This window comes from Schistocerca serialis, chromosome 6, assembly GCF_023864345.2.
Source record: "Schistocerca serialis cubense isolate TAMUIC-IGC-003099 chromosome 6, iqSchSeri2.2, whole genome shotgun sequence".
NCBI lineage: Eukaryota > Metazoa > Arthropoda > Insecta > Orthoptera > Acrididae > Schistocerca > Schistocerca serialis.
Window position 1 is genome coordinate 605,407,048 of NC_064643.1, and position 13,984 is coordinate 605,421,031.

The following is a 13,984-nucleotide window of genomic DNA, read 5'->3' on the forward strand; positions in this document are numbered from 1 at the left end:
TACTTAGAAAAATGGCTAAGCACCAAGAAGTGCGTAAACAGGAATGTACCGTGGTGGAACAATAATCTCGAATTGCAAAGGAAGCAGCTAAGAAGACTGTTTAATTTTGAAAGAAGGAAACGATAATAGGCAAAATATCGGTAGGTACTGGTCTACTGGTTTACAGGAACTATGAACCTGCCAGTGAATGGATTGACTTCACGAAAATTCAGTGGGCGTTGAGAACATTTCAACCGTTCAAGTAAGCATCCCGGATGCAATTCTTTCGGCTCAACTGAAGCAGGGAGGAGAGATATTAACGACTCCTCTTCAGTCAGTTTAGTGCCAGTCTAGCAGCAGGAGTTGTTCCTATTGCTTGGAGGACAGTGAACGTTGTATTCATTCCAAAGCCAACGCCAAGGATGTGAGATCAATCGGTCTGTCCTTTCAAAGCCATGAGAAAAACTTGTCAGTTTGCTCGTTCGGGAAACAATGATGCCGGAGGTTCCTCTACATGGAAACCAACACGCATATCAGCCAGGCAAATCATGCGAAACAGCACTTCACCAGCCTGCTGAGAAGACAGAAAAAGCTCACACTTTCAGGAAATTGTTCTTTGCATCTTCTCGAATACTGATTTTTTAAAATCAATACTACCTGCGAATCTATGGTAAGAACTGCAAAAGAGCACGGTACCGTTATGGGTAGCTTGATTAAGGCCACGATGAGTAGAGTGACCACAAGGTGGGGTGTTGTCCCCATTGCTGAGGAACCTAGTGGTGAAACAACTCATAGAAGACCTAAGTACTAGAGGCTACTTTTGCTAAGGATACACAGGCGACTGAGATATTGTAGTACTTATCAGATCTGCAAGTTCCGTTAGGACAACGGCACAATGACATCCGAACATTTTGTAAACTGGTGTAACTGGTCTAAGGGTCATTCCTCGGAAAACTGTCATAATATCCTTTCAAGAGACAGCATATGCATGACACATGCTGGAATCTGAAGCTCTTGGATTACATTGGAGGGCAGCGGCAGCGGCTTACAGGCTAAGAACAGGAAAAACGGAAACCTTTAGTGCATCCATAATCCCACATTAACATAACGAATATGGTAGATCTCGGAATTGTTGAAGAAACGCTGTCTGACTGTACAATAACTTCCAGTTGCTTCGACAAACCATTCGATGTGATAAAAGTCTGTCAATTGCCTGACTGAATTTTCGTGTCATGCAAATTTTCACCATCCATAAATCATAGAAACAATTGCACGAATCAATGAATAACACCTTACAACATCCCACCCTCCATATAGTTTGGATGAAATATATGTTTGAAGGTAACACATTTAAGTGATAAATACTGCAAGATCACTGCTTAAAGTAAGAGCGAGATAGGCCAATGAAAATGTGAAATGCTGATTCATTAATGATCGGTGTAACCGCCAGAATATTGAATGCAAGCTTGAAAACGTGTATGCATGGTGTTTTAAAGGTGCCGTGTGTCACTTTATGGACTGGAGCTCCATGACTATAGCACTTGATCGGTCAGTACAGGGACGCTTATTGCCTCTGGAGTTGTCGTCCGATGACGCCTCGTAGTGCTCAGCTGGGACAGACCTGGTGATCGAGCAGGCCAAGGCAACATGTCGACACCCTGTAGAGCATGCTGGGTCACAACAGCGGCATGAAGGTAAGCTTTATCCTGTTGGAAAACACCCCATGCAATGCGGTTCATCAATGGCAACATAACAGGTCGAGTCACCAGACTGATACACAGATTTACAGTCAGGGTTCGTGAGATGACCACGAGAATACTCCTGCTGTCATACGAAATCGCACCCAAGATCATAACTCCAGGTGTAGGTCCAGTGTGTCCAGCACACAGACAGGTTTGGTTGTAGGCCATCAGCTGACCACCTCTAACAAACACACGGCCATCATCGACACCGAAGCAGAACCAGCTTTCATCAGAACACACAACAGATATCCATCCTACCCTCCAATCACCTCTCGCTTGACATCACTGAAGTAAAAATGGCAGTCGTCTGAGGTCAGTGGAATGCACGCTACAGGTCGTCTGACTCGCTGCTGTCCTTGGAGTAACCGATTTGCAACAATTCGTTGTGCGCGGTGTTGCCAACTGCCACTCAAATTGCCGCTGCAGATGCAGTACGATGCGACTGAGCCATACGCCGAAAACGACGGTCTTCCCACTTGATAGTGCCACGTGGTGGTGTGGAGGCCGGTCTTCTTGCCACCGTACATTCTAGTGACCACCGCTGCCAGCAATCACGTACAGTGGCTACATTCCTGCCAAGTCTTTCTGCAGTATCGCAGAAGGAACGTCCAATTCCTCGTAGCCCTATTACACGAGGTCGTTCAAACGCAGTGAAGTGTTGATGTGGCGTCTTTGTCCCCTTAAAGGTATTCTTGGCTAACATCAACTCACCACGTCAAGTCTCAAAGGTAACTACCACTCACGAACTTTATAGCGTTTGATTAAGGCTAACCTGATTTGCATTCTCATAGTGGCGCTATTACCGCCACTCTTGTGCGACTGGCGCGAAATCTGATCAGACGTCATCTTTCAGATGTAGAAACAAGCCTACCAACTTTTGTTTATGTTGCACAACTCCTCCTTGGTGCTGTTATTTTTTTCCTTCAGTGCATTTATAGAGCTGTTCTGCCACAGTTGTCCTCGTGAAACGCACTGACAAAAAAATGGTTCAAATGGCTCTGAGCACTATGGGACTTAACATCTGGGGTCATCAGTCCTCTAGAACTTAGAACTACTTAAACCTAACCAACCTAAGGACATCACACACATCCATGCCCGACGCAGGATTCGAACCTGCGACCGTAGCAGTGGCGCGGCTCCAGACTGTAGCGCCTAGAACCGCTCGACCACCAGGGCCGGCCGCAACTGACACTTGGACCCGTCAGGAATCTTCTATTACACATGATCCGCGGTGTATTGTTGCTATCAACCATACCCACCAGATGAAAGAGAATTCCGATGCCGTTTTCCCACCACCCTTCAAAATTTTTCTCCAAGTACCTAACAAATGAATACCTGACGGTTATTGGAAGAATTCAGAATAAATCGGTTTCTGAGAATTTTTTCAATAATTTTTGCTTTCTTCCATTGTGTTCACGATACAGGTGTCCATGAAACACTATTACAAAATATGTTGCCCATCGCAGCCGTCGCAATTATTTATTTTGTCTGAATTATAAGCCTTTTCCCTTTCTTTCGCTCATCTTGCAGACTTTCAGAACTTGTGCTAATCTCATATCTTCTAAAAATCCACAATTATCTGGTTTACGCATTCTTCTTCTCATGGATACCTTAGCAGGTGTTCCTTAATTTCTCCGTTCATACGGTAAGAATCTTTCCATAGATTTCTTTTCAAGGCTGTTCGTTGTCATTGTCATCAATGATCTAACTGAAGCTGGAGGGTTGCAGTATGTGTGAATTTCTGTGAAATGAAGGAGGTAAAATAAGTTAATACCACAAAGAAGACGATTGCAGAGAAAGAGAGGCAGAACAGAACTTCTGTATGTAAACCCATGCGGCACTTGAAAGTGGGAATAAAAATTCCTGCAACGCACTGTCTACAGGTGGAAAAACGTAGCACGTATGGTGCTTTATTATTTAGAACAATAGAGACACAACTGCTGGCTTTGAAAGACAGCGTTTATGGTGGATAAAATTTTTAAAAAAGGCAAAAGTGAATTTAATTTGCTGTATGGTTAATTTAATGCGAACAAAATTTGTATTAGTAACCCACGACAAGAAGAAAATGAATAGAGAGGAAAAAAATTGCACTTACTGGTCCACGGCAAACGAAATCACGCAACATTTCGACTTCACGATTGCCGTCACCTGCTGGAATTATAACAGTCCTCAGTTTCTGGAAGTTTGCCGAATGTCAGACCAGTATTTGTGGAGCACAAGCTTCCGAGCAGCATGTTACTTGATTCCGGCATACAGCGTGTAAGTAGGCTGTTTGCTATGTAAGTAGGCTGTTTAGGTTTTTATGTAGGTAACGCCACGTAGTGCACTGTATGAAAATCACTGACTGTGCTGTGTGCAGTCTGTGGCTGGTTGGCATTGTTGGAATATTTGCTATTGTAGTGTTGGGCAGCTGGATGTGAACAGCGCGTGGCGTTGCGCAGTTGGAGGTGAGCCGCCAGCAGTGGTGGATGTGGGGGCAGAGTTGGCGGAATTTTGAGAGCGGACGATTTGGACGTGTGTCCATCAGAAAGAGTAAATTTGTAATACTGGATATCATGAACTGGTATATGATGACTTTTGAACATTATTAAGGTAAATACATTGTTTGTTGTCTATCAAAATCTTTCATTTGCTAACTATGCCGATCAGTAGGTAGTGCCTTCAGTAGTAGGAATCTTTTATTTAGCTGGCAGTATTGGCGCTTGTTGTATAGCAGTAGTTCGAGTAACGAAGATTTTTGTGAGGTAAGTGATTCATGAAAGGTATAGGTTATTGTTAGTCACGGCCATTCTTTTGTAGGGATTATTGAAGGCAGATTTCGTTGCGCTAAAAATATTGTGTGTTAGTTCAGTGGTGATCAGAATAAGTAAAGTGAGAAATATCTGAGTACGTTCAGTTCTGCTCAGCTGTTTGAAAATCGAGTAACGTAAGAGGTTTATCAGCACAGTAATTCATTAATTTTCCGAAGGGGACGTTTCAAGCGTAGTGCATCTTCAGTCCCGCGCGCCAGAAATTTTTTTGCAGTTTGCCGAACCGCATAATCAGGGAGCTCAAACGGTAATAAAAAAATTCAAGTATACCCTTTTGTGTAAACTAAAAAATTATTTTTCCTCGTTGTCTCTTTTGAAGTCAAAAAGTCTGTTAGCTAGATTTCATCTTCCTTTTACTCTCAGAATGAAACTTGTATAATTCCTTCACTGCACTGAAATCTTCTATTTTCAACAAAAATATATTCCCTCCAAGGTTTTCTTTTTAGATTAAGAAACAGAAAAAAAATCACTTGAAGCAGAATGCGTGAAATATGGTGGAGACGTTTGTGAAAATTGTGATATCAAGAAGGATAAATTTGTCTGAAGAACTTCATACCACAGATGAGGCACATTACACTACATAAAAAAGTCGGGATTACGAGATTGTACCTGTACTTAATTAAAGAATTCAGTGTTGAGTCAAGTTCCCATGTGCTGCAGTGAGTCTATATGTAGTGACATGGTGCAAAAGGGCCTACAACGCTCCTAGCGAATGTCCCCCTCGAAGTACGTGTGAGAACCCCACAAACATCACCAGTGGTTGTTGATGTCGAACAAATTGCTGATCAGTCACATCCCGCACAATTTCAGTGGATGACGTATCAAGGGAACAAACAACCCAAGGAAGAAGTGGTAGTTGTAATATTTCGAAGAAGGCAGGCACATCCCCCACGTTACGCGCCTGGGCATTGTCCTGTTGAAGTATGGCGTGTGGAGTTTCCTGAAGGAGCGGCAGCGTGTACAGAATGGCAAAACAAAACAGTTCCCGAAAACTGCCTGACGTAACATAAGTTACGTTAGTTAATAAACAGGAGAAAGATTCGCTACAGATGCTACTGGTGTAAGTACCCTGTTTATATGTTTGTATGTTGGCAGCGCTATAGACTGTATTAGTATCGCTGACAGCGCTCTGCGCCCTCAGTAAGGGACTTGCAGTTAGCAGTTAGCGAGCGGACAGCTTGGACTTGCGTCCTTCGTGGAGACTCAGTGCTGATAGGACATGGATTGTAAAATGAGGATGGATGTTTGGGTAGTGCAATTATTAATACAAATATATAATTTTTGGAACTGAATGTGACATGAATAGGCTGATCGGGCTGCCAAGGAGGCCTGCAGAGAGCAGGATGTGGTCCAGTGTCCTATCCCCTTGCAGTCGGTCATTGCTGCACTCCACAGGAAGTGCATGGAGTTGTGGGAGGACGAATGGCTGGCGGTGACGGCCAATAAACTACGGTCGGTCAAGTCAACCACTCGGCCGTGGCGTTCCTCCTGCCGGTTGCTCAGGCGGGAAGAGGTGGCCCTCACACGTCTTCGGATCGGGCACTGTCCTCTGACGCATAGCTATTTATTACGGCTGGAGGATCCACCGTTTTGTGATGCTTGTGGTGTGCACATCTCTGTCCGGCACATTCTAACGGACTGCATTTTATACCGTGATGCAAGGGCAGAAACACAAGTTGCTGGGGATCTGCCTTGTGTTTTAGCTAACGAAGAGACGTGTGTGTCTAGGGTTTTTAAGTTCTGTGATGTGTCTGGACTCTGGCCTAAACTTTTAGGCTGGAGGTTTTAGTGTATTGCAGAGTGGCTGACTCCTCCCTTTTTTCCTTGTGGTCAGCCAGCCATTTCCATCTGCTACATTGTTTTAGCTCCCTCTACCATTTTCTTCCTGTGTTGTCCATGTTTTACTGCTGACGCCCTGCTTCATCACACGCTTCGGTGTGGGTGAGCACTTATTTTTCAATGATTGTTCCCCGTGTTTTATGTTCCGTTTTATGTAAATGTTCTGCGTTTTTTTTCTTGACACCCGTCTCACTATGTTACTGAACGGGCGCTGAAGACCTTGCTGTCGTGCGCCCACAAAACCCCTCTACTACTACTACTACTCTGTGACATGAATAAGGTGAAACTTCTAAATACATTGTTTGCTCTTCAAAAAAATCTTTCTTTTGCTAACCATATGCCTCCTAGTAGTTAGAGTCTACAGTAGTTAGAATCCTTTTATTTAGCTGGCTGTAGTTGCTGCTTGCTATAACTGCTGTAGTTCGTGTTATGAAGATTTTCTATGAGATAATTGACTTATGAAAAGTATGAGTTATTGTTAGGATTTCTTCAAATTCAATGCCATTCTTTTGTGTTAATTATTTGAAGCCATATTGTGTAGGTCTGTTTTTGAAATGGTTAAAATAAGTAAACACGAAGAAGTTTCACTGAAAATGGCCATTATTGACATCGAAGGAGGAAAGGAAGGTTAGAGTTTAACATACGGTCACTCTGATTGGAGAGACATGGAGAAGAAAATAGGCCGTATCCTTCTCAAAGGAACCATTCCGGCAATTGTCATCGGCGGATTGAGAAACAGCAAAAACCTAAATCTGGATAGCCAGTCCTAAATTTGCGCCACCGTCTACACAAATGTGAGTCCAGTGTATTACATACGGCGCCGCAGCGCCTGGTCGTTAAGACATCGATGTAGCGCTGTCGACGATGTAGCGATCTACACTGTCCAATCAGAAGTATTCTGATACCCTGTGAACGTGGAACTGGCCACCAGATGTTACGAGAGGCGGACTCGTCCGTGTAAATTGTGAAAAATCTCATGGAATCACTCGTGAATTCCACAGTGCTGCCGACAGCACAGCTAGCACAGTAAATGTGCATAAGGAGTTAACACGACTGAGGGACAGTAGTCGAGCAGATATTCGTAAGTCGTATATTTCTGCAGTCATTGCTAAGCGATGCTTGAGGTGGTGTGAAGGGCGACGCCAATGGACACTGAAACGAGTGATCGCGCTATACTCTTTTTGCAGTGCGCTGGAGGGGATTCGGTTTGGCGAATGCATGGTGAACATTACCTGCCATTTTGTGTTGTGTCAACAGTGAAGAACGGAGTTGGTCGTGTTACGGTATGGGAGTGTTTTTCGTGGCTAGGGACTGGTCCTCTCATTGCACTTAATAAACAGCAAATGCATAAGGATATGAACACAATTTACAGCATTGTTTCTTCGTACAGTAGAGGAACAGTTCGGAGACAATAATTGTATCGGGATGACGATGAACCCTGTCATAAAGCAACATGCTTGTGGTAATGATTTCTATAAAATTTCTTAAATGAACTGGCGTACTCGGAATCCTAACCTGAACCCAATGTAACACCTTTGGGATGAGTTAGTACGTCGATTGTCTGCTCTGGTTTCTGCTCTCCTACGCAGAGATTCAGATACGTACGTCAATGAAAGTGACGCCAGCAGGGTTCAAGACGTCATAAACACAGAGGGTGGAAGTTCTCCATATTACTGTCAACTAATGCTTTTGATCAGATAACGTTGACCTACGCTTAGCAGCGAAGTCTGTGGGATGATAGTAACGATATTTCAATGGTCTGCCAGAAATCTACCTGCATGTAGCGATTGCGTACATTTGACCCTTTTACTTCCCCCACAGGTCAAAAAAATCACGAAGAGAGATATCAGTCGATTTGGTAGGCCAGCAAATTCTAATGCCTTTGTTGACAGTCGTCACCTCAACGATTACCTCATGAATCCGTGTCAAGCCTGATCCATATTGGTGATAACATTCATACAATCCTTCGTCTTCCGTAATTAATGCGCAAATGGAAGTGTCGGCGCGACCGCTTCGCTACGGTCGCAAGTTCGAATCCTGCCTCGGGCATGGATGTGTGGGATGTCCTTACCTTTTTTTTTTTTTTTTTTTAAATCGCTTTTCCGGCTTGTTTTCTTTTGGCCACCGTATACAGTGGCCAGAGAAATTGTGGCTAGCCTCACAGTATGCTGTTCACCCAGTAGCAGCTGCCTGATTGTAGCTCTCCAGGGGCCATCGCAAAAGAAAGTTCAAAAATTGGTTCAAATGGCTCTGAGCACTATGGGACTTAACTTCTGAGGTCATCAGTCCCCTAGAACTTATAACTACTTAAACCTAACTAACCTAAGGACATCACACACATCGATGCCCGAGGCGGGATTCGAACCTGCGATCGTAGCGGTCGCGCGGTTCCAGACTGTAGCGCCTAGAACCGCTTGGCCAGCAAAAGAAAGTAATTTCTTGTTATTCAATACAGATTCGCAATTTAACCGCACACTTCGCGATAAATACTCTGACAAACGAAAGACGTAATGCGTATGCATACATGTCCTCAGGTAAATAATGCATTGAAGGAAAACAAAATTGCAACACCAAGAATGAGTTGTGCGACAAAAACGGAAGTTGGTAGCCGTGGTTCTACAGCTAAGAGATAATGTCTGTTCAAATTTCGAGCCAGTCATGATGAGAATCAGGGTTGCTTTAAGTGCCCGCTGTAAAGGTCATGAACCTTAGTCACCTTTGAGGTTGGCCGTGGTAAGCTGATGTTGGTCAAGATTGCCTTTAAAGCAACAAACATGCCACTGTAAAAACCTCACTGCCTTTGAACTACGTCGTGTAGTAGGTCTACAAGAAGCTGGATGTTCCCTCTGCGATAGTGCAGAGAGAGTTGGCAGGAATGTAGCCATTGTACATAACCGCTGGCAGCGGTGCTCACCAGAATGTACGAGGTGCGACAATAAAGTGATGAGACTGATTTTCTTTGCAAGATGTGGCAACCCTGCAGGCTTGTGTAGGTACAATATCTTTGACCTTGGTCTACAAGCTGCTTCTAGTCCAAGTGGCACAGAAATGCAACTGCTCAGTCGTGATTTGTGCTGTAATAAGTTAACACGTGTTTGTGTCTCTCGTCACAGAAATGGAACCACATAACATTGCGCAGTGGTATGCCATTTCTTTTTGCTTTAAATTGGGTGAAAACGCGACGACAACTTACGGTAAGCTTCAGAAGGCGTTTGGAGAGGCGGTTATGTCAAGTGCTCAAGTTTTTCGTTGGCATAAAATGTTTAGTGAAGGCAGAACGAATGTTGAAGATGAAGACCGCAGTGGACGACCATCAACATCACGGACAGATGTCAACTTGACCAGGGAGCGTGAACTCATACGATCTGATCAAAGGTTATCCGTGAAAATGATTGCAGAAGAATTGAACATCAGTCGATAAATGGTTCGTCTAATAATAACTGAAGATCTTGATATGAGAAAGATTTGTGCAAAAACGGTCCCCAAAACTCTCACACCACAACGTCTAATAATAACTGAAGATCTTGGTATGAGAAAGATTTGTGCAAAAACGGTCCCCAAAACTATCACACCACAACAGCGAGAAACACGGAAAAATGTGGCAGCCGATCTGTTAGAGCAAACGGAAATCAATCCAGAATTGTTGAGCCATGTTATCACTAGTGATGAAAGTTGGTTTCTTCCAGTACGATCCAGAAACAAAGCGCCAAAGTTCGCAATGGTGCGCAAAGGTATCACCCAGACCAAAAAAAAAAAAAACTCGCATGTCAAAGTCAAAAGCAAAATGCATGCTTGTGTGCTTCTCTGATTCCAAAGGAATTGTTCATAACGAGTGGGTGCCTGCTGTACAAACAGTTAACCAATATTACTACAAAGAAATTTTAGAAAAACTTCGTAAAAGAGTTCTTCGTGTCTGTGCCAACATTGCTCATAATTGGATTATGCATCACGATAATGCGCGATCCCATACTGCTCTGTCAGTACAGCAATTTTTAACCTCAAAACAAATATCAGTACTACCACAGCCACCTTATTCACCAGATATGGCTCCCTGCGACTTTTTTCTATTTCCAAGAGTCAAAACGGTGGTCAAGGGACACCATTTTCAAACAACACAAGATGTCCAAAAAGCTGGGACGAGGGTCTTGGAGGACATTACAGAAGACGAGTTCCAGAAATGTTTCCATCAGTGGCAGAAGCGCTGGAAAAAATGTGTGCAATGAGAAGGAAACTACTGTGAAGAAGACAACACTAAACTTGACTAAAACGGTAAGCAAAATTTTTTTTCACGGCAGTCTCATTACGTTATTGTCGCACGTCGTACATTCGCAAGCAGACCAGACTCTGGACAGCCACGTGGCATCTCCGGGAGGGAAGAGCACCGTATGGTTCTGGTGCATGATACAGTATCTGCAGCAACAATTTAAGCAGCTGTTGGTACCACGGTGACACAACCAACTATTACAAATCGGTTACCTCAAGCACAGTCTAGAGCCAGACGATCTGTAGTGTGCATTCCACTGACTCCAAACCATCGCCATTAGCGACTTCAGCGACGTCAAGCGAGAACTGTTGTGTTTTCTGATGAAAATTGTATCTGCCTCAGTGCCAGCGATGGCCGTGTGTTGGTTAGACGGAGGCCAGTTGAGGGCCTGCGACCAGCCTGTCTGCACGCTGTATACACTGGGCCTACATATGGAGTTGTGATCTTGGGTGCGATATGGTATGACAGCAGGAACACTCTCGCGGCTAACCCAAGCACCCTGACTGAAAATTTGTACTTTAGTCTGGTGATTCGACCTGTCGTACTGCCATTCATGAACAGCATTGCAGGGGATGCTTTCCAACAGGATAACGCTCGGTCACATACCGCTGTTGTAACCCAATATGCAGAGTGTCGACAAGTTGCCTTGGCCTGCTCCATCACCATATCTGTCTCCAACCGAGCACATAAGGGACATCATAGGACGAAAACTCTAGCATCACCCGCAACCAACATTAACCGTCCCTATATTGACCGAACAAGTGCAATGGGTATGGAATTCCATACCGCAAACTGATATCCGGCACTTGCACAGCACAATACATGTAACTTTGCATTCTCATGTTCAATAGTCAGGGAATTACACCGGTTATTAATGTACCAGCATTTCACATTTGCAATGGCTTATCTCGCGCTTACATTAATGTGTGATTCTGCAGTTTAATCACTCAAATATGTTATGTAGACCGATGTATTCCCGAAATTTCTTTACTCTACATTAATTACTTCCTGATGTTGCATTTTTTCCGGTCAGTGTTTTAGATAAGTGGCGAGATAAAACGTAAAACGTGCAATAGAGACAATCCCGACTGATATGACGTTTTCATGATACGCAGAGCTGGTGAAGCTATGCCCAAATTCTGTCTGTTGAGTGATTGGGTCTATCTTCATTGAGGGTGCTGTGCGCAGATTCTTTTATTCCTAACAGAGGGAAATCTTATGATGCAAACGTAACTTTCGGCATACCTCAAGGGAGTATAAAGGATCTATTATTGCTCACAGTATATAAGACAGACATAATGCATAATGGTGGAAATGTGTGAGCCTGTTCGCGTATGATGCTGTTGTATGCAGTCGAAAAGCTGCAAAACTGTAGCGAAATGAAAGAGACCTCCAGAAGAGCGACGCTTGGTGCAGGAAATGGCAATTGACTCTCAACGGAAATGAATTTATCGTACTGCGCGAAAATAAGCGTCAAGACCCATTATTAAATGATTACACGATTGTCGGTCACTAACTGGAAGCTGTCACGTCCACTAAATGCATGGCAAAATGATTATGGACAGATCTGAACTACAATAACCACATAAATTTAATCATAGTAGCGTGAGTAAACGCCTAAAATTAAACATTATAAAAACAGGTGCTGAAATTTATTGGAAGAATCAGCAGGAAGCGCACCCCACTCAGGTAGATGACAAAACCCTCGTTTGAGCAGTACTTGAATATTGCTCGTCAGTCTGGGATCACTTACCAGACTGATTCACAGAGGACACGTAGAACATCCTAAGAAGAACAGCGAGTCTCTTTACAGGTTCATGTAGGAAGCGCGAAGTCATCAAAGAAATGCTTAGCAAAGGGGCAAATGGTACAAGAGAAGCGGTATTCTTCACGGAGAGGTTTACTGTTAACACTCCGAGAGCGTACGTTCTGTAACGGTCAACCAGTATATTGCTTCCTCCTAAGTATATCTCGCTCACACAGATACCAACAAGATTTCTTTCCGCGCACTATTCAGGAACATGAAAGGTGGTACTGGCTGTGGTAAACACAATACCTTCCACCACCGACCATAAGGTGGGTTGCAGGACAGATATGGTGACAATTATTGAACTATATGGAAAAAAACCGTAAATTAGTTACAAACTACGGCGTTCCCATAATTTATTCAACATTTAAACGTCACTAGAGATATTCGGATTTAGGTTACGACATGTTTGATATGCCTGCCATCATTGGCGATGGTGTGGTCCAGACGAATAGCGTAATTCTGTATCATCTGCTGAAGTATCGTAAAACTGATGCTGTCGATGACTTCTGAATGTCTGTTTTCAACCCAGCAGTGGTTTTGGAGTTATTTCTGTACACCTTGTCTTTCATATAGCACCAGAAAAGGAGTCACATTCTGCCTCTGGTGTACGCAGATGCCACTGGCGGCCAATCGAGGCCCATACCAGTGGCCTCTGGGCACCCCAGAGCCAAAATGCGGTCCCCAAAGCGCCCCTCCAGGATATCAGACACTCTTCGACTGGGTCGAGCTCCGTCTTGCGTGAACCACGTCTTGTCGAAATCAGGTTCAAATGGTTCAAATGGCTCTGAGCACTACGGTACTTAACATCTGACGTCATCAGTCCCCTAGAACTTACAACTACTTAAACCTAACTAACCGAAGGACATCACACATGTCCATGCCCGAGGCAGGATTGGAACCTGCGACCGTAGCGGTCACGCGGTTCCTTTCTGAAGCGCCTAGAACCGCTCGGCCACTGCGGCCGGCTCGATATCTGGGTCACATTGAATAATGGGGATGAAACCAACTTCTAAAACTTTCACGTACCGTTCGGTAGTCATCGTGCCATCAAGGAGTATTGCATTGATTAATCGGAGACTGGACATTGCATACCATAGTCACCCGTTGATGGCAAGAGACTTCTCGATCGCAAAATGAGGATTCTCAGTCACCCAAATACGCCAATTTTGCTTATTGACGAACCCATCCAAATGAAAGTGGGCTTTGTCGCTAAACCAAACCATACTGCACATACTAATTTCCATCATCCCCCGCCGGCAGCGTGCAGTTTGAACACCCTAAAGCAAACGGTTCAGAAGTTATGACGATTTTATTTCATATAGTTCAATAAATGTCACCCTGTAGATTGAGGGTGCCGTGGATGGCGACATTCGTCAAGACATGTTAGTTTAAACGGCAACGCAAACGAATGGTTTGACTTTCCTAAGCCCTGTAGTAGTAGAATACGCTCATGAAACGACCTATTTTTTTGCATAACTTAGCCCCAGGAGTCTTATGTTTTAAACAACCTGAGCGCGATTGGATACTAAGACAACGGCGT